Below are 22191 nucleotides of genomic sequence, written 5' to 3'. Positions count from 1 at the left end.
AGAAAAATAAAGGACTTCTGTGTAAACTCCCTATTGTGATGTATAGGAATAAATCCTTGATAAGAGAGTAAGCAAAACTCAAATCAGGATAATATAAACCGAGTATTTTAATGCAAATACTTCGATTTTAAAATTTGATTTGGCATTGAGAAAAAAAAAAAAGATGGAAAATTTAAATTAAGACATTATATTCCTGAAATGTTAGCTGGCTAAATTCTCATACTTTCACATGTATCTTTTAGCATTATTTGTGTTTTCAAGAAAAAAAATGCATTTTAAACCTCCAATCCAAATTCCACCATCATAGATATATTTGTGTCTATTTCCATACTGAAATGTGCAAAGTCACAATTCTCCCAAAATCTTGCTACAGTTTGGGAATTGCCTCTTTCCTCCTGGCAGAAATATACATTATATGATGAAATGTTATAAAGAATCACTAAAAGCAACAGTTCATAAAACACACTGAAGTCCAAATATATAAAACCGAATCTATTTGGACCACCTATTACCACCCCCAGTTCAGTAAACGTTGTCATTCCACTGCCAAAAATCTCACCATATGCTCATCTTCACCAGTCCTCGAGACGTGGAGGGTGCTGTTTTATACTAAAGAAAGGTTAAGGAACCAAGGACACGGGCAACTGAGCCAAAACCAGATGACGGAAACTTCAGACTCCCAGCCCAGTCTGTTCCACCTGGCTCTGCTAAATTAAGGATTTCAACCTAAATGGCAAAACCTACTGAGGCAAGACAACTCAGTAGCCGAACGGGCAGCACTGCACTCACAGGAAGACCTTACATGTGTAATATTTGTTTACAAAGTCAGCATGGAATTTCAAAGGAACTACGAGGAGACCAGGAATCTTAGAGTCTGTCCTGGATGAATGCTGAAGGCCCATCACTAACCATTCAGCAGACAAGAGCTCATCTGAATGACTTTGCCCAGCTGTCACCAGTGTAGGAAGATGACTCCAATTTTCAAAGTCCTATTTCCCCCGTAAAACGTCATTTTTATATATATATATATATATATATATATATATATATATTTTAATATATTTTTATTGATTTCAGAGAGGAAGGGAGAGGAAGAGAGAGATAGAAACATCAATGATAAGAGGGAATTGTTGATTGGCTGCCTCCTGCAGGTCCCCCCACTGGGGACCAAGCCCACAACCCAGGCATGTGCCCTTGACTGGACTCGAACCCTGGCCCCTTAAAGTCCGCAGGCCCATGCTCTATCCACTAAGTCAAACCAGCTAGGGCTAAAACGTCATTTTAACACTCGTTACTGCAGAGGGCAAGATGGCAAAAACTGTAAAAAAAAAAAAAAAAAAAAAAAAAAAGTCTGTGTACATGCATTTTCTGAGGGAAAAAGGACCCACAGCCTTCAGATGGTCAGAGATTCAGAGCTCCTCAATATTCACAAGCAATTTTACAGCAACTCCTTATAAGGAGGCGAACAATTCTAAAACAACTATTGCCCCTATTCGCATAAGGAAATGAAATTAGTCAAGAAAATGTCTACTGAAGCTTGAAATGAGTTTGACCACTGCGAACTATAAAAGCAAAAGGAAATAAAATCCCATCCTGAAAGAAGTTCATCGGTTTGACATTCATGAAAAGAGGAACTTTTGTGATATTCCATTAATAGAGTCGTTAAAGTTGCTGAAATAATCAGTGGTGGACAATTCACAGCAACAAAAATTCTGCAGGAAACAAAATGCTAGTCGTGTAGCATATAAACGTCCTGTTTATGCGACAGACTCATTTTTTTAAGTCAAGGGGAAAGTCTCATATGAATCTATCACTGTTAGATTAGACAAGAGACAAATATCCGGCTATCTCAACCGAGGAGTTCAAAATTTATCTCATCTAACGCAAAACCTTCAACGTTTTTTGTTTTTTTTTTAACTATCATTTTACTGTAACTCTCTCACGGATAAATAAGTCTATTGAGAAAAGTGATCCAGTTTTATTTCAAATAAATTATTTCTGAAAGTGGGAAAGGGAATCTTGCCTGTCAAACCTTATTTGTTATTCATCATATGTCTGAAAAGGACACATTGGAAAATCAGCAACACAGACAAGTACAAGGAAAGTGCAAATTTAAAAACAAAAAGAACACGGTTACTTACAATTAATAAGACAACCTTCAAATTGGTTTGGTTGTAATCCCACTGCCACCTAGTCCTTTGACTTTCTTGGTTATTTGACCTCTTCCACTCCTTCCCAAAGCACCTGTCCTTCTCTGCATGAAGATTTCTTACAAGAAACGCCCGTACCTGTCATCACACACAACTATTCAGCAACATTCCAAAACCAAAAACATAGGAGGACGAATGGAACGGATGCAAAGCCAAACAGCACAAAAGCACTGAGAAAATAAATATTAACACCTTTACCAAAAACAGGTACTTTCATATAGACCAACCTCTGAAAACTTGGCATTGGTATTAAAGGGGAAGGTACCTATAGGAAGGCACCTGGCTCTCGGCTTCGCAGACAAGAGACACCTTTTGTTTTGTTTTATACAATGGAGTTACCAGGCTAGTGATATAGAGTCACCTTCCCTTTAAAAGAAAAAAAAGAAAAAAAACTCCAGTGACCTTACTAAAATTAAAGTCATGATATACATCATGCATGCGGAAAGCCAAAATCTGTCTATTTCTTGTTAGTGAAAAATTTCCCAAGTACACCATAAAACCTCCATAAAATTTTACTATACTAGTCCCTATTTTTAGTTCCGATTCCAAGTTACCAATCCTATTTAAAGCATAATAAAACACGCATCTTTTAATATGCAAAAGCCTTAAAACAAAATATTGCTTTGCAAGCGTACGTGCCTTCCAACTTAGCAAATTTATATTGTTTAAAGTCAAGAAAGAAAAAGCAACTAATGTTGCAAACACCAGTATCCCGAATCAAATGTTCTTCCCAATGAGCAACATAGAGCAACATAGAAAACGGTGAGTTTGGCAATCAAGCACACAACATGTGGGTTCTGTGGGTAACCAGAACCAGGGAAGACCTCCGCATCTGTCAAATGAAACTGGACAAAGCAAGGGAACATTCCACGCATCTAATGTCCTCCATCGTGTTACTTCCGGAGTTGGGTGTGGCATCACCAGCGCATCAAGCCTTCGATTTCAAACTGCTTTATAACGCATTAGCACAGAGCGGCAGTACTGGCAGCTGAACAGTAACCATCGAGAAAGCCTCTGATCACAATTAGCAAAACCAAAGTACAGGGTCCTCTTGTCCAGAAAGTTAAGTATTTCAAGGGGAGGAGTTATGTGACCCGCTTCCAAACAAACACCATGTTACTAAAACAAAACAACAACAAAGCCCCCCTAATACGTGGTTTAGGATGACTACTGGTCTGTCCAACTGAGTATCCAAAGAATCAGGAAGAGCTGGGAGGGGGGGGGCAGGATTGCTATGGGCAGCACACCATCCAGCCTACCCCCCCACCCCGACCCCGCCAATGCTATCAAAAAAAATAACCTGACCGGACTCAGTCCTGTGGATCTCTAGCCTCCCTTACTTGTAAGTCAACATTATTGGTGACAAAGGTAGCAATAAGAATGTGATGACGTAGGAGATTGACTATGACTTCAGATGAGAGCAAAAGAACTGACCCTGCCATGCAGACCAAGAGATCGAAACGCCACATGGTAAAGGCAGTCTTGATCAGATGCTCTCTTGGAGTACCCAGTCCTGGGGGGGGGGGGGGGGGGGGGGAGAGCATGAAGGATGGTAAATTGCCACCGTGGTGCTCGTGTACCATGCTAACACCAGAAAAGTGGCGCAGGTTGTTTTGTTTTTGTTTTTCTGTTTTAATTTTTTCCCATCAGAAAGAGGAAAGATTGACCCCAGCTGAGAAGTCAGGATATTCTTCTGGATGGCTTTGCTGTGTCCTTAAAGAGAACTTGGGACTTGCTTCTAAAAGAGGGGTGGGGGGAGGTATTTTTTTGAAATCATAACATGTTAGCAAGAAAAGCACTGAAGGCTGGAATGGCTGAAAAGGGCAATAAGGATTCAGCCAGGAACATCTACCTGCACACAAAGACCCAAAAGGCTGGATTAAGGAATGGGGCGATAGAAATGCCACCTAGAGCCTTGTTCTTCACCACCCACTGGGAGCTGGGTCTTCATGAAAAGCACCAAAACCCAAACAGAGAAGGAACTGGAGTGTCTGGTGAAGAATCATGACCCAGGCCAAACCAAAAACAAACAAAAACTAGAAAAGAAATTCTGGTAACACATCCTAGGCCTAGAAAAAAAAAAAAAAAAAGATGTGATAGTAAATAGCGATGTGCCTGGCTGTCACTGACCAATTCTGGGCACCCGTTCTATTCTTGGAGCATTTCCAAAAACTAAAATTCTCTTGAACCATGAAGAAGAAAGAGTGTATGCAGCTGAAAACAGCTGACCTAACATGAATCCTAAGGACAAACACTGGTAGAACGCCCAAAGAGGGAGGTGATGGGGGGGCCTTAAATGCTTAGGGTTCTGTCTTTGAAGAGGAAAACGAAAACCTCACTCCCTGAAAGGTTGCAGATGTTACCCAAAAAGGGTATAAGGGACCAGAACTGATCACACAAACACAAAAATATTCTCTCAAGAAGGAAAAGGAAAAAAAAAAAAAGCAGAGGAATCCTAGGAAACTGGATGTAATGTGTTTCTTCATAACCTAACTTTTCCTACCCCACCCAGCCATTATTGTCCAGATGTTTTTTTTCATGCCCTCCCTTCCCCTCTCCTCCCCCATTTCCAAGGGCACTGTCTTAGTATGCACTCCCCCACCTGAACAGTGTTAAATCAACATTTCTACAAACCTCTTATAAAAAAAGGCCCAAGGCAAATGCAGTGACATGCCAGGCCACCCAACAAAACAGTCACCATTTCTGGACCCCAAGGTCCGGAGGAGAAAGTAGATCCAGTAAAGCCTTTCCCACCCACTCACCAAAATGGAGATCCAGGTCAGCTTCCGCAGGAAAGGGCTACCTTAGCTCAAGGAAAAATCCAGACGATTCTAGGAAAATGATTCTTGAGAAACCTGTCTTCAAGGGCGACTAAACAGTATTTCAAACAAACCAATTTTTCTTAAAAGCATGGGGAAATTACACCCAACTGGTATTCGAGTGGTTTTAAATGGACTGAGTTGCTGTAAGTTTGGGGGTTGAGCTACGTTTTTAAAAAGATGGGATTGTTATGGGTAGGTCCACCAAAAACTTAAGTTTTTAAAAAGGTCTTTGCCCTTGCCGGAGGCTTTTGGCCTTGTTAAGCACCATTCTATGGGGAGGGGTTCAGGGAGGGTAGACAGCCGGTAACCAACCCTCCCCTTTCCTCACATTTTCAGAAAAGATGAAAATTTTATCATGAAGATCATCTTTTAAAAAGCTATTTTCAATGACCATCTGGACAGTACACTCACAGCTCACATCTAGGTTCCAGCTCCAGCCCTCCAGGATAACAAGTAGGCTTTTAAAGAAACGCCTTGGAAAGGCTGTTTGCTGGTCACTATCACCACCGCCGGAGGAGCACCTGCTGGTGAGACGACGCCGGTCCTCCAGAGACTCCACCAATGTCACCAGCGCACACACTTCGTCCGTGCGCGGGCCGCAGCTGGCCAGTGCTCCCCGGCGGCGGAGCAGCAGCTGCCGCCTCCCCTCCGAGAGCGAACCCCGGCCCCGAGCCTGCCTCGCCTGCGGCCAGAGCGCTCCGCTCCGCTCCGCGCCGCCCGCCCGCCCGCCCGGCGCACTCCTGGTGCGCAATCTGGGAAGCGAGCTCGGCAATTGACCTCGGGCTGCGACGTCGCGGGGCTGCCCCTGGCCTCACCTAACACTGCCCAAGCCAGGGGGGAGAGCAGCTCGGGGATCCTCTTGGCTGTCACCGTCCCATGCCACCTCCTCGCCCTGCGTGGCCGCTCCAAGCCCCAAGACGCCCTGGGAGCTCCAAGATGCGCGCGCGAGGAGGCGCTGTGCCCAGTGGGCACGCCACCAGGCACCACCTGGCCGGAGTGCGCGCAGCCTCCCACCCAGCGGGGCTGCCGGGCCACCCGAGGAACCCGGCCCTGGTTCCGGAAAAGCCCCGGGCCCCTGTCCGCTCCAACACACTCACCTGCGTCCGGGCGCAGTTCTCGCGCTACACGCGGCCGTTTCGCGCACGTCCGCGCCCGTGCACGCTCCGCGCCGCCACCGGCCCCGCGCGGCTCCTGCCGCCCCCAACCAGCCGGTGCCCCCCGGAGGGGCGGTGCCACCTCCCGAGGCGCCCAATTCCCGGCACTCCCACCGCCAGGGGCCGAGCTCTAGGAACTTCGCGTGCACAGCCTCCGCCGCCCTCGCCAGCCTTCCCGCCCAGCGCCCCGACTCCCAGGCAATGCGACTGCACAGCCCGGAGCCTCGGCAGCGTCTAAACAGACCTGGGACGCGGCGCGTGCCCTCCCTCCCAGCCCCCTACCCCCACCACCCCACCCCCACCTGGCCCCACTCCCCCCTCACTTGCCTGCTACGACCGGGAGAAGCAGCTGCAATGGCCCGAGCCGAGGGTCCTCGGCACAGCCTCGGAGGAGTCACTGCGCGGGCTCCGCAGAGAGGCGGGGGTGGCGGGAAGGCGGCGTCCCGGTCCCCGAGTCCTGGGGTGGCGGGAAGGCGGACTGGAAGCCGGAGGAACGCCCGCCCCACCCGCGCCACGCCGCACAGGCGACCGAGCGGCTTCCTCGCCCGCCGGCAGCTGCCTCCGCCGCCCGGGGCCGCGTCCCGCTGTTTGTAGCGGGCGGGGAGGGGCTTGCCGGGAAGCCGGCCAGGAGGCGGGGCCGGCGGCGAGTTCGTGGCGCCACCGGCGCGTGCCCTGCCCAGCCGCCCCACGAGTCAGTCCTGGGGATAAGACACCCGGCAGCGGTAGCTCTCCTCAGTCCCCCGCCCTCCCCCCCGCCCCCCCCCACCCCCGCTCCCTCCCGATTTTCAGCCAACTCCCGGGCAGGCTCCGCCGGCAGCGGGGAGCGTCTGCGCCCAGTGGCGGCAGATTCCGGATTCAAGTTTCTAAACCCCGAGGCTCCGCTTCGGATGCTCGATGCTCGAGGGCAGCCAGAGCGATTCTCGGGCGTTACATTGATGGATACGTATATATCAGATGTATACACACACATACCTACATAGATGCACATTTATTCCAAGCAGAGTTTAAAGCTCTGTTTTCCCACTACTTTACAGCTGAAGGATCCTGGCCCCTGGCTAAAGCCCCGCTGCCCATCTCCGCCTCTTTAGATGTAATCTGATGTTCAAATAAGCCCAGAATACCTGTGTGGGGTGCTATACGCTGCTTCAAACGCAAAACAGGAAATCCTGCACTCGACTACATGCCTGCCTGCTGTTCACTGCACCTTCCAACGCCACCCCCTCCCCCGCTACCTTCCACCTCCCCGCCACGGAAACCCAGAAATGGCCAGCTCTTCACCGAGGGGGCGTCCACCTTGCCTTGGCCTGCCTCCACGCCTGGGTCAATCGCCTTTCCCAAGAAAAACCTGTGCGTATCCTCAGACTCAGCCCCATGACTGGGAGTTAAAACCGACCCCCCCACGCCCCCCCCCCCCGCCACGCGGCGGGAGCACGTTTTTACACCTGCTCAGCCGCTTAATTACTAGAGCACCTGTCGTGTTGGGTGGCTTGGTTTGGATTCTTTGTTTTTATTGCAAAGGCTTCTCTCTTAACCCTCCCCCCTTAAAAAAAAAACACCAAAAAAAAACTACATTTAAAAATATCACCTGTCATACCTACCTGAAATCGCAGAAGGTAAGAGAGGAACTGACTCTTGCACTGAGTCGCTGCAAGAATGTGACCGACTGAGGTTACAGCTTCAAGGGCATGATGCGGGTTTGATGCAGCAAGGTCCGCTAAGGGCGCCCAGCGCTCCCCGCCCCCACGCGACGGGCGGAGCTGGGGAAGAAGGGGGGGAGGGGCGGCCTCCTCTAACCCAGGGTCGGGGGCCAGGGAGGCTAACTTGCCTTCTTCTCAAATCACGCATAGTAAACTAGGAGGCTCAACCACCCAAATGGAAAGAGACCATTCCTCAGTTTTGGGGACCCAGGCTGGGGACATCAAAAATAGCTGATTCTATATAAGCATAAGGTCATTGAATTGCAAATCTGATTTGCAATTAAATGACCTTAATTGACTTTGTAGGGGTTCCTGGGGAAAGTGCTCAAAGCGCCTTCACCTCTTTGACCTCCCTCTAAAAAGTTAATTATAATGTTCTCATAGCAGGCAGGCAGGATTGCTAAAAATGCATGTTTCCAAACGTTAGGCAAAAAAATAAAATTAAAATTAAAAAATGGGCCTACAGATTTGCCAACCCACGCCTAAACCTCTTAGAATGCCCTACGCCCTACTTCCTAAAGCTGACTTCTTGAAGTTATAGGAAACCTCTCCCTTCAGTTTTACAAGTCTTCCAAAATACTCTGGCCTGCAAACTGCGTTCTAGTGCAGAACTCCAGAATAGGGCAGCTTTACAAAGTGGGGTGCCCACGCACTTGGTTAAGAGAGAGAAAGGCGATGGAGTGGTGCCAGGTGTAAGACAGACCCAGGGAATGACAGCAATAACGGAGAGAGACGGTTAAATTTTTAAACATTCCCCAAAAGGCAACTTTGAAGCACTCAACATTTTCGGGTTTTTGCGCACTTATTTGTTCCGATGCCGAGAAATATGTTAGATGCCCCATGTAAGAGGCCATTTTACCAACGAAGCCTTATGAGACCAAACAGATTCCCAGCCCTTCCAGTCTCCCAGACAGGCACACCATCTCCCTGACCTTTAAAAGCCGATTTCCAATTAGGAAAATTCCTTTGGTTACCATTGTCTGCTTTGTCCCCTCCCCGACTCTAAGCCTACATTTTTATTTTATTTTTTTAGATTGCAGTATAGGCCTAAAACATTAAGCACCTCCATCTCCCTCCCACTCCCAACATCCAGACATGAGTAAAATAAATAAGAGTGTGGGGAAGGTCTGTAGGGTTAGAATCTTAACCCACAGTTTTTGTGCATGAGGAGGGGAGGGGAGAGAACCCGTGCATTTTGGGGAGAAAAGTACAGAGACATCCAACCCGGTGCAGCAGTGTTAGGAGTAAACACTAAATGATCGACTCTTTCTCTCACTCTCGCCACAATACAGCCAGCTGGTAATTACCAGAGAAAATACCCAGCCTCCACATCAGTTTCACTAACCCGCACTTGAAAATGGAAAACGGGGAACACATCCAACCTCCAATTTGCCACAGTTGTATAGCTCTCGTGTTAATTCTTGACAGACGTGAAATAGGTGGGTACGCAGCAACGTGCTGGGCATAAATTAAGCAACAATGGCCACTCGAGGTCCGGTTCGCCGCGGAGCTCCACGGTGGGCACTGCCACCTTGACATCCCCAGCTCCCCCCCCCCCACCCCCACCCCCCCCCACCGCCCCGGAGGTGGCAGCGTGGAGTCGAGAGTAGGCTGGCCGCGCATTGGCTTTTCGACCCTACAGGGGTGGGTGGGGTGGACGGGGTGGAGAGCAGCAAAAATAATAATAATAATAATAATAATAACCCCAGCCGGCTTTGTAACCTTCCCCCCATCCTCTTCCTCTCACGCACCACACGGGCGCTCTCACGCACACGCTTCCCCACACTCCCTCGTGCCAATTATTTAAACTTCGCTCAGGCAAAGGCAGCACCTCGCTCACTGCCGCCACCATCCCCTGCGCCCTCCCCGCCCTGCCAACATCCTCCCGCTGGCCCACCTCTACCCCGGGTTCTCTGTTTCCTGGTAGAAAGCCAGCTGGTTTCTCCTAAACCCTGGGAAATCGCGGAAGTTCAAAGGAAGCATGTGTCTTCTCCTAGCGTCTCATCCCCAACCATCTTCCTCCCGGCGTCAGTTTAACAATAGCTCCTCGGGAAAGGGCGGGGGTGAGTGGTTCAGGCAGGAGATGGGAGCTAGCTACCTACCTAGCTGCGCCGGCTCCCGGGGTGGCTGCGAAGCCTGGCGGCTCGAAGGGGTTCCCCCCTCGCCCCAAAGGCGAAGTCAGCCGCGTAGGACCAAGGACAGGGCTTGCAATCCGCGTCCCCGCGCCCACCACCGCGAGGCTCCCCGGCAGCCGCCACTCCAACAGACACAGCTCCAAGGATCTTATTTACTCTTTTCTGAACAAAGGGAATCTCAGATCCGGCACAGGCTTAAGGATTCGGCCCCCCAATTAGCTACCTTCTTCTACGACCGAACCACGGTCATGGGCGCCCATGCGTGCGAGCCCGCACACCTAAGGCAATGACGAGTTTTGACAGCTCCTACCCGCCCCAGCCCTAAGGAGGCAGGTACTTTCTCCGTCAACTACAACTACAACTGCCTGGTGCGGCATCTACATTCCATCCGGTGATCCCATCTCCCCGGCACACGCTGTCTGGCTAATGCAATTAAGTCTGGGGTTTCCGCTGGTCTAATCATCTGCAAGTCCAGGCTCCTAAGGATCCTTAACGGCACTTGAGCCTCTCCGGTCCTCCGGTTGCTTTGCGAAAGTAGAGGCATGCGTCCCCCATCACCCAAGTGATCCCTGCTTTCTCACGAAATGAACTTCCAATCAACCCCCAGGCTCACTCCGCATCTCGACTTCCATTGTAACCCCCCCCCCCCCCAGCCTCCTCCCTGCGCGACCCCGGCCACATTTACCACTGAAATTTCTGCCCCTGGCATTTGCAAATACTCAGTACGTCAAGCATGCGTCCCCCTTCTCCGGAGTCTAGCTCTCCAGAATTACAAAGCAGAGCACTCGCTTCGAAATGAGACAAACATGTGCCATTAACTTCATATTCCGCTCACTTACAGGTTTTCTGGGTTTGCCAGCGCATCGCTGCAACTAATGATTAAAGAAACCGAACCGAAACTTACCTTTCTCCCTTAAGGTTTTTGTGTGTGTGTGTTTTTTAAGTAACGGTGCAGTTCTCCCAATAAGGATGAGCAAGAAGCTGCTGGGTAGTTCTCTTAAGACAGCACGAGACCTAAACTGTGCTCGGCTTAAAAGAAGCAAATCAAAAGAAATGCTTTCGACCCCCAAAGTCCAATGCTAAAAGAAATGGCGAAGAAGAAAGAAAGAAAAAAGAAAAATGTATGAAAGGGGAGGGGAAACTTAAAAAGAGAGTTTAAAAAGACGGAGAGGCTAGCCTCCTATTGCCGCTCAACTAAACAAAAAAAAGGGGGCAAGAAAAACAAACGAAGGAACAAAGAAAAGAGACGAAAGAACGTTTTGGGTTTTTTTTTTCTCAAAAAAGACGATGTCTTTCTCCTGGCTGCTTTTTTAGTAGGTCGCTACAGGAGTGAGCTGCTGCATCTCTAACTGAGAACAGCGATCGCGGGGGAGGACGCCTGAAGAGGGAGGTGGACTGGACCCAGGATTTATAGCACCGTATCACCAACCCCTGCTCTGCCTCCGCACTGCCGGCTGTGCAGCTGCTCGGCCAGGCTCCTATCCCGGGCGGCACGCGCGGAAGTATACGCCGACTCGCGCCACAACGTAACTTGTTCATCTCCTCGGGGTTCTGATTGGTCCAGGCGCTCCCACGGAGGCGGCCCCGGCGAAGCCCCGGAAGGGGATTGGTTCGGAGCTGGTGCCACTCTCCAGAGCTCAATGGAGTCCCGTTTCAAGGTAAGTTGTGCGGGGCGGTACACACTTCACACTGGCGGCGAAGGGAAATGCAAGAAGCAAAAAAAGAGAGATGGAGAGAGAGCCGTGTGGGAGTGTTGGAACTGTACTGTCAGAGTTTGCGATGTGGCACGATCTCCTTTCCTCCACAATCTCTCTGCTTCCGAAAGGCTCGTTTCCTTTGCCTCATCCTATGGCACGTTTTCTGTATAGCATTAAACTCTGTCCGGTATGTATGAGTCATTGAGAGCTCCCTCTCTTTGATCTGAGTGAAAGGGAGGAAGGTGCATCCATTCCTTGCCCGCATGCTTTTTTTTTTTTTTCTATTTGTGTTCCAGTATTCTGTATTAGATATTAGTTAATTTTATGTCTTTCTCTATTTTAAGATATGCATATTACAGCTCTCGTGTTTAGTATATATTTTAAAGCATCCTTATAGGATAAGGATGGAGTCAGAAATGCTTTTAAATAAAGCTGCACGACTTGGATTAGCTTTCGCTTCCTATTAGAATAGAGAAGTGTAGGATAAGCATCCAGAGCAGGAAAAGAGGTACTGAGCTAAGGTACTGAGCTAAGGTCCTTCGCTTGGAAGTGTATGATGACTCTCAAAAAGAGCAGCTGTATATAAAATTAGAACAAGGCGTGCCTCTTCATTTGTTGGCGGTACACTTCTTGGACCACACATGTATTGCTGACAGTAAAGATACGCCTTTATCTGGCTTCTTCCCTCTGAGGATTAAAAAGTTTAACCAGAAGACCAAGTGCTTTCAACGCTTCTGCTTTATAGCTGAAGACTACTTTATTAGACCCCATATTTTAATAATATTGGGGAAGCTGAAAGACAGTTTTTTCCATAGCATTTATTTCTTCCTCCACGTGAAGGTGTGGTCCTCAGACCCACTTGAAGTATATAAGTAAAGACGCTACCCACTTGGCCTGGGTTCTTTTCCAGCTTGAATTTCTCCTTGAAAGATAGCTCCAACTTCCTAGAAAGAACTTACATTACTTACGCAATGTAACATATCATCTCTAGGAGCTCAAGCCTTTCTAAAAGGGATTCCTTTACCTGTTCATTTACTACTAGGCACTATCTTTGAAAAATGCCGGAAAGAGGAGTCACAGGTAAGAGAGATTGCAGGAGGGTGGAATAGGGTGGAGGGAAGAGGGACAGATAGCCACAAAGCAAAATGACTAGAAAGGGAGGGGTGAAGTAATCAGCGTTTCTTGAGAGTGTCCTTGAGTATTGATAAATGATTAATGGTAAAGAACAGAAGACCTGTTTCTCTCCCAAGGAGGCTGTATAGTATGTCTGAGTTGGATTACTTTGCATGATAATAACTGGAGGTTGGAAAAGAAGGCCTGAATCTGTGTTTTCTTATAATTAGCATTTATTATCAGGCTTTAATCCCTGCCCCCACTTTTTATGTAACATCAGGCTTGTGTTCTTAATTTCAACTGAAAACTATTCTGTAGACCTGGGTAAAACTCATGAGAAGAAGAAAAGCAGTTTAAAGAAATGGAGTGTGGATACACAGTTGGAAGACTGGGTTTGTTGTCATCCTCTTTCAACCCATCCCCTCACTCCAGCTCAATACAGAGAAATACAATTTGGGTAAACAAATAGTACTCTTCAGGCAGACTTATCTATGAAGTGACTTGCCTTTTCTCCTTGTTAACATGCTCTTAAATTCGTATTGGAAAAAAAATGTTGTATTAGTTGCATGTGTTCATGCAATATTCTTAGCACTTTGAGGAAAATATTTACCACTAACTTACAATTACATGACTGTGTTCTAACTGGGTGGAAATTAATACTTAGTTTTAATTTTTTAATGCATGTTTGTATCCACAAGAAAGATCTTGTAAACTGCAGTGATATATTTCCAAAAGGATTGGGGGAGGTGGATATGAAAAGCTGGGTGTGGTGTGGGGTGATGAAAATCTAGTATGCATGTTATGTAGTTAATTAAATTGCATGGAAAGTAGTAAACTTGCCCATTCAAATGCACAAAACAAAATGCATAAAAACAAAAGTTTTTAAATGCAAAATGCCAAATTCTGTGGCTTGGTTGTCTATGCTTTTATCACTTTGGGCAGAAGAGCAAATATTTCTCAAAATGTTGTCATTTTCAGTGTGTTATTTTTTTTTCTCTGTAGAAAAAAAATAGTTACTTATTTAAGACACTGAAAATATCTTAAAATACTAGTTTACATCCTCAAAAAAACCCAAAAATTTTTAAGTTTAGAAACTTTTAAATGGATACCATAAGTAACATGTGGGTTTTTTTTTTTCAATTTTTAACATTAAAAAGTGAGCATAGCCACTTTAATACAAATGCCATCTGGGTGTAGATTTCCCTTTGAAGTCATGTTGTCATAGCCTGAAATATTAACATTCTATTTTGCAATTAATAAAAACAATGTGTACACATCACAGCCCATATTAAACCACTGTAATCAAACCCTCTGAGTTCATACTTTGCATTAGAAAAGCACTTAAAAGACATTTCAGTTTTGATTGTCATCTTAGCTCTGATATCTTTTCAAAGTCCTTGGGATAATTTTAAACTGTAGCAGAGAAGGCAGGAACTAGAGAGCCACTGAGAGCGTGGAGAAAAAGTTTGCTGTGGAGAAAGTTGCCAAAAGAATGGCTCTCAAAGCTGAAAATGTATAAATTCGGTTATTTTACAAAGTTTCTTTATAAAGAAGAAGTCAATTACAGATATACTCATAAAGTATTGTGGGTAATGTCTTTTAAGATAAATTACCTCCTTATATTAGTGTGTGTGTGTGGGGGGGGGGGGCAGTGATTAGCATTTTATGATAAAGGGCACTGTAAACCACTATTGTAACTTTTTAAAATAAAGTAAAACAGAGAAGCTATTTATATGAGTTTACAATGTTTGGCGTAGGGCAGTAATGCCAAACAGTATGCCCTCTCAGCTTAATAAAAATACTGAGTGTTACTCTGTTGGGCTGTTTGTTGGGGTCTGTGGCTCATGATGTGGGACATGTGGCAGTTTTATGCCTGTGTGAGAACTATAGCTGTTATATAGCTTGATGATTACGCTTTTATTTATTATTCTTAAAGAAGTATGCCAAGTTTCCTTCCACAGTTTAAATAACAGGGAAAAAAAAGGTATGGAGAAAATTGACAGCAATGTGAGTTTAAATAGAACGTGGCAGCCGGGCCAGAGAATGAAGCAGGGAGTAGCACCATGGACAGAGACTAGCAGATCCTGGACAGAGGATGGCAAAGTCTGATGGTGTTTTCGGCCCCTCCCTGGAGACGCGGAAACTGGAATTCTTGGGAAGGATTCATTCCACAGACTTTATGGACAAAGCTGTCCTACTCAGCGGACCCACGTTTGTTTTGAATTGGGCTGGCTTTTGCTAGGGACCCGGCCATCGTGACAAACAGCCAGGAGGGTGAGAGCCGGAAACTCGCCGCACACCCTCCACGGTCCCCTGGCCATACACCCCCTGGCCCCGCTGAGCCTGCCGGTCATCACAGTGGTCAGGTAAAATAAACGCAAATCCAGGTAGTCATCCAAAAGTCTGCTGAAGTCCTCGAGATTCCCAGCGAGCATCGCAACAAAAAAAGCCTCCTCTCCCACCCTTGCTCCCCTCCCCCCACTCTTATTCTCCCGGCTCCCGCCGCCTCCTGGCCGAGGGGCCAAGCCTTTTATCCGAAGGTGAGTGACCTCCCAGACTATTTTGTGAAAGACCCTTTCTATTGCAAACACTTTCCATTAGGGACAGTGCCAGGGGCGGCAGGGAGCAGGATCACACACAGACTTTACTTTCTCTTTACATTTTCTCTTTAAACTCCTGTTGGAGAGAAAAGACTCCCAAGAGCAGACGCAGAGAGAACTCCCCCTACATCCTGAGGTTACTGCTTACACGTAAAGACACGTGAATTGTTTATTGAAATGTTTTTAAAAATGCAAACTAGTGACGCGGTAAATCTTTGCCAACAGAGTATCTTGTCCCCCCCACCCCCCACCCCACACACCTTTTTTTCGGGGCAATATGTGTCTGAGGTTCATTCTCCTGCAGGTGATTCGCCTGCAGAGATTCAGACTAAGATCTGTTGCACGTGCCCCAGGGTGTCTCAGAAAATACATTCTCAGCTTCGGATCGACGATCATTTATGTGCAAAAGTTCCTAAAAAAAAAAAAAAAGTCCTCATATTTCTCTTCCTCCCCTGTTTTACTCCGCAGTAACTTTTAGCCGGATAAACTCGCGTCTTCCCAGAGCTTCACAGGGCGGTGCTGGCGACCAGGTGAGGCAAGAAAAGCTGGAGGTGAGAAAGGACAGATCAGGGCTTTGTGTCCGTTCCTTTCAGGGATGCGCACAGCCTTCCCCGAGCTTCCTCCTGGAGCCCATACCTCTCATGTAAAATTAATATACGTAATTAAAAAGAGCCGTTTCCAAAGTTAAAGGAAACCATCTGTCTCCGCTGGTGGCAGTCATTTCGCTGCCCCTTTCCCCGGACCTGGGAAGGAACGGTTTTCCTGCTTCCGATGCTCCGAGGCTCTGACTTATATGGAAGATTGATGTTTCCACTTGTGTGCGATGCACGTCTAATTTGAAATAATAAAGCCGGGCTGAGCAACCAGTCAATCAGAGCTATCAACGGCGCTCGCCAGGCAGCCCTGCCCCCACCCCCACCCGCTCTCTAACCTTTCCCTCCTCCCCGTCTTCTCTCCTCCCTCCTCGGCTCTCACACACTCACACTTACCCCCTCCCCCCACGTGTGTTTAGATCAAACCCTTGCCCCGCGGAGCAAGTGTCCGCACGGGGGCACGGGGACAAAGGCGGGGTCTGGATCAGGGGGAGACTGGGGCCCGGGGAGACACCGCGGCGAGAGAAACCGCTATCTTATCAGCCCGCTGCAGAGAGGGAGATGGCTGGAGCGGTCCTCAACAGATAATCACTTGAATAGGTTTGCGGTGCGCCAAACTTCACGCTTGATAAGGCCAACCCAACGTAGAGAGCAGCCCGGATCCTGCTCCGTTCTGTTTTATCTGGGCTGTAAATTAAGAAATTGAAATTCAGGTGGCAGAGGCAGCAGTCTGCTCACAGACCGCTAAAGTAAACGGTCATTAAAATGCTTTTGGCAGGCAGAGAGGGGGCACCTGGAATGGGATACTTTTTTTTTTTTTTAAACGGGGGGGCGTGGAGCAGTGAGAGAAAAAGCCCACCGGTTTTAAAAATTACTTGGGGAGGGGAAGCTGGAAGGAGGAGGAGCAAAGGGACATATCATTTTGGTCATGATTCGAAGTCATAGCTGTGATGCATAAAAAAAAAAATTGAAAAGGATAAAGTTGTGTGAAGTTTGGGGTAATAGAGATTAATGAACAGTTTGAACCAATTTGCTAGAAAACAGAATCCTGTCTTTTTCAGAGCATGGGCCCAGGAAGCTCTCTACTACAGCATGAGAAACAGATTCCCAATGGACTCTCACGTTTTCCTTTTGCTGTAAGAAAGTCAGACCAACCAGATACAGAGGAGTTACCAGCAACTAGAGGTTAACTTGACCTTGTTTGTTGAAGGGATAGAGCCACCCGAGAGAGACTTCAGGGTGATTTTAGAATAACCTGAGAAGTTGTTAACCACAGAAAAGGATCTGCTTAGCTACTTAGGGGACTTAGTCCTATATCACCCCTCCCCCTTTACCCAGGTGATTACTATGGGCTAAGTCAGGAAACAACAAATTGCAGGTGTGTATTTTGACACCACCTGCTTGTTGCAGCACACTTTTTATTACACTCTGGTCTGCTGTTATGAACATGAGGCATGAAATTCTATGCATTATTTGAATAAATGTTTCATAAAAAGTTTTAAACGCACAATGATCAGAACAGAACCAGTGACCTGGATTCACTAAGGACTTGGTACTGTACCTTGGTCTTTTGGTAGCTGAGCAGATTGTAAATTCACTGGTGTACGTTTATGAGAGTGCATAAGCATGAGAGGATGCATCCCATTTTTCCACAACAGCATTTATATTTTAAGTTTCAGCAGCATTTCTAAAAAGGTACCTTCGGATGATAACACATAGTTAATGCAGCTTTAGAAAATCAATCAGTTTTTACTTTGTTTAACCCCAAAACTTTGATCGATGTCAGAGTGCACTTAATTGACAATATAAAGGCTGCTCAAATCACAGTGGGATGAGGAAGAATTAGAAATGAGTTTGCCAGGAAATGTGATGAGGAAAAATTTAAGATGCTAGTCTACGTTTCAGTAGTTATTAAACTATAGAGATCTATTAAAAAAACAATTCCTTTACAATCTGAAGTTGTCATCTGATTATTCATAGGGAGGTAAACAAATATAAGTCATGACATCTCAAACACACTTATGTTGAATACTTTATACAAAAGTATTTGTCCTTCATATCGTGTAATACAGAACTGTTGTGTGTTTTTTTTTAATTCAAGTGTATGGATGAAGGAATGCTATATGTATTCCTTAACAAGAGAAACTTATTTTTATGTAAGTTAACTTTTCCCTTTCATACCACCATTTTCCATAATTTTTTTCATATTGGTTAAAATCATGGCTACTATACAAGCATTGAAGAAGTATTACTTTTGTGAATTGTAGCCTTTTAGGCTTTATTATACTATTATCTTCAGATACTCAGATATTTTTCTACTTGTTCCAAATATTCAAACAATTTTGAATTGCCAGTTTAATGAGTCTCTCAAGCTATGATTTTTATTTTTGTTTTCCTTAATTAAATTGGAAAATCTTCATTCAATGGACAGTTTAAGTTATTCTTTATCAAAATAGGTAGGACTTTTGTAAAATAAGAATTTGCATAAGGGTTAAAAGATGCACTCTTACTAGGTTTGAAATCTGAGAAGAATTCTATAAATTGAAATGATAATATTTCAAAACTAAAAGATAATTTTAAAAATTTCATTATTGAACAGGAAAAAATTTTACCATGAATTTGTTCTAAAAATCACTCCTAATTTTATCACAAATGATATATTTGATTTCTAAAGGCATAGCAATCCATAATGAGTGATGAAAAATAAAAAATCCAAAAATGCAAATTTTATTTTTAAAAGAATTTCCCATCACTTATTCTTTAGAAATGAGCTAATAGATTTCTAAGGCAAACAGTCTCTCTATAATGTATAAAGGCAAAAATACTGGAAGCCTTGGAAATATCTAAAAGTTATAATAGTTTTGTTTAAAACTGATTATAATTCTGTTACCAAAAGAAAAATCAGGCTACTCATTATGTCTTTTCAGGTGTAACACTTATCTTCAGGTGAGGGTCAAGTGAAGGATACATAATCAGCTCCTATTTCTAAATGCTTATTTCTGATCTTTGACAGAAGATCCATTTCAGTTTGATTCAAGCTTCTTCTGAGTGCCTATCATGTGCCAGAATAATACAATTAGATTAGAGACTAAATGCCTAAAGGAAATCAGATTACTTTCTTAGGAAACCCTAGTAAAAGGAAAATGTAGGCAGTTCAACTCAAATTAACGTGTTGTCTAAAACATCTTCACAATGTGTCTGGATTTTGTTATTTATCTTTCTAAAGTTTTGTACAATATCTCTTTCTACGTTTTTTAACAGTTTCCCTTGTCAAAAATTGGTCCTTTAAATAGAAACTATAGAACAGTGGTTCTCAACCTTCTGGCCCTTTAAATACAGCTCCTCATGTTGTAACCCCAACCATAAAATTATTTTCATTGCTACTTCATAACTGTAATGTTGCTACTGTTATGAATCGTCATGTAAATATCTGATATGCAGGATGGTCTTAGGCGACCCCTGTGAAAGGGTCGTTCGACCGCCAAAGGGGTCGCGACCCACAGGTTGAGAACCGCCGCTACAGAGTAACTACTAGGAGCTACAGTTTTGCAGATTGTTAGGAGCTCAGGTTTTTACTTCAGATACATCCAGATTTGAACCTGACTCCATCACTGTGGGGCCTAAGACAAATGATCTTTTATAAGTCTTGATTTCCTGATCTATAAAATGAATGGTGATAATGATTCATTTAAAATCACTATGAGGTTAAATGTAATGTGAGTATAAAATAATCAAACTTCCTGGGATAGAGGACGCAGTCGATACACGGTAACTATGATTATGAGGACAAAAATGATGACTTAGCACATTTACTTGATGAAGCCAGAATTTCTGATTTCATATGTTGTCTCTTAAATGTTGTCATTTGCCCTTGTTAACATCCTACCTGATAAATATCTTCTCACATTTCTAATTGTATCCAAGCTTAAAAGGCCCCAAATAGCATAAAATGTTCTGTCTCCCCTGTTATGTGGCTTCAATATATTTCCCAATACAATTTCATGATTCACCCATAAAAAGTTGTGGGTCTTCAAAAAGCAACTTAGACTAAGATCCCATTTGATTGATATAATAATAAAAACACTTTGGATTTTATAGTGCCTCTTATCAGAAAAAGCTCAATGCACTGTTACATATTTATCATTGAAACCCAGGAGATAAGGAAGGACATAAATGATTTCTCATTTTCAGGAGCATAACAGTGGCATTAGGAATTAAGGTAACATTTGTAAGATTAATAGGATTAGAGAACATGTTTCCTGAATATCAGTCTTCCTGCAATGTGTTACTCTCTTTGGCATTAATTAGAGCCATTGTTACTTTAGTCAGTCTCAAAATTTTAGTGTTTGGCGTTAAGTATAGGTTATAATTCAGTTAATTACTTGCTGAAATCAAGTTGAGTCAAACATATACCATCAGGGTCTAATCAAATTAAAACATCTTGACTTTATGCCAAAAGACACTTTTGTTATTCAATTTTATATATCTATGCATTCTTATTTACAACTGTGTGTTAACTCTAAGGCAAGATATTTTAAGTTACTCTTTCTTTATGGTTTTAAAAGAAATCCATTTCAATCTCCTTATCACTCACCTCTCCCCAGGCTCATTCCCTAACTCCACCTATATTGTTATCGGCTATTACATTTGCATAGGCTAACAGTGCTTTCTGCTCCAGTTTTCTATTTCTGTGGTGGTCTGTGCCTGAAAAATCTATCAAAATAAATATCCAGCCAAAACCGGTTTGGCTCAGTGGATGGAGCGTCGGCCTGCGGACTGGAGGGTCCCGGGTTCGATTCCGGTCAGGGGCATGTGCCTGGGTTGCGGGCACATCCCCAGTGGATGTGCAGGAGGCAGCTGATCGATGTTTCTCTCTCATCGATGTTTCTGACTCTCTATCTCTCTCCCTTCCTCCCTGTAAAAAAATCAATAAAATATATTTTTTAAAAAAATAAATAAATATCCAGAGGAATATAGAAGTAGACTGTATAAAAGGACACAGGAGAATACGCTTTTTATAATAGTTTTTTGTTTGTTTTGAAACAAAATGGAGACATAATGTCCACTTGACTTTGTCAGACACACACTATCAAAAGAATACGAATGGATTAACATAGCTGCAGCTACAGATGCGGACTGGAAAAAAAGAAAACTGATGAAAGAGTGAGGCTTGACTTTTGGATGTCTAAATTCATAGGTTACAATGGAAAAACAGGCTTCATGTTTTTATTTTAAAATTCAGTAGGCATCTCTCTGTATCCTAAATGTACCTTGTAATTGACAAGCTTGACCTACCCAAAGTCAAGCCCAGTCATGTGACTGCCAGACTTGTATGGGGAAGTGTAAGTAGCACCAAGAAGAAACACACATACCTCACCCAGAAGAGCCAGAGCTGTTCTTGATTGCCATTTCACCCAAGCCCTTTAACCCTTCATGTCGATGTGACTAAACAGAAAACCTCCTTTTTCTGAATGAGTATATTTATGTGCATTGTAAGGCTGAGAATAATGTCTAATAGAAATAATGTTCTGTTCCTTTGGCCACTGTTATTCTGGTATGAAATATTAGAGGATATGGTAGTTTGAAATGTCAGTTTCTGTAAACATGGGTTGGAAGATGTAATATAAATGAATGGTGTTACAGACTGTTTAAACTGTTTGAGTAACAAATAGACATTTCCTTGAATTATTTTGACACAATTTACTGTGAAGTTCCTTTTTTCCCTCTTGCTGATATTTCTAGATTCTTTGTGCAGACAATAAAAAGAAAAGCCTTTCTTTTCTGTCAGTGCTCATTATTTAACTCATGGAGCACTGATGTTTTCCAGAATACTAATATTTCCTAGATGTAAAGTGAATACCAAAAGGGAGGTGGGTCTCCATCTTAGTCATATCAAAAGGATACATGAAAATTTGAGCCTCTTTACAAGGTTTTTATAAAAGAAAAAAATATTAATATATATTATGATGGTTTAGTTCCTAGCTTTAAAAGACATTTATATAAGTATTTTATGTGTGTGTGTGTGTGTGTGTGTGTGCGCGCAGAGCAAATGAAATGAGGTTCAGGGGTGAAAACTGCAGAACTTTGGGGAGACCAGGCCCACTGTAGTGGAGGAAAGTCCTGGGAAGCCACAGGCTGTCAGGTAGGGTCGGTATAGTAGAGCCTCATCA

The 22191-nt window shown here is 44.5% G+C and overlaps 1 protein-coding gene across 9 annotated transcripts in view; it reads right to left on the bottom strand.

The window, feature by feature from the left end:
* The window catches only part of ELAVL2 (ELAV like RNA binding protein 2), a 164129-nt gene that overhangs the window by 127349 nt on the left and 14589 nt on the right, over positions 1-22191 (bottom strand). For 2 of the 9 annotated variants that reach the window (XM_081103020.1, XM_081103026.1), the window contains exon 1: positions 6514-6939. The exons of 1 other annotated variant lie outside the window; for it this stretch is intronic. The gene's annotated coding sequence lies outside the window, so the exon portion shown is untranslated. Of the gene's footprint in view, positions 1-6129; positions 6386-6513; positions 6940-9985; positions 10376-10703; positions 10792-10922; positions 11468-22191 lie in introns of those variants that run through there. 6 more of the 9 variants (XM_081103021.1, XM_081103023.1, XM_081103027.1 and 3 more) reach the window with 6 other exon arrangements.

Source organism: Myotis nattereri (genome assembly GCF_964212035.1).
Source record: "Myotis nattereri genome assembly, chromosome: 12".
NCBI lineage: Eukaryota > Metazoa > Chordata > Mammalia > Chiroptera > Vespertilionidae > Myotis > Myotis nattereri.
The sequence above is the reverse complement of the archived record's forward strand: the minus strand, read 5'-3'. Positions and strand labels throughout refer to the sequence as shown.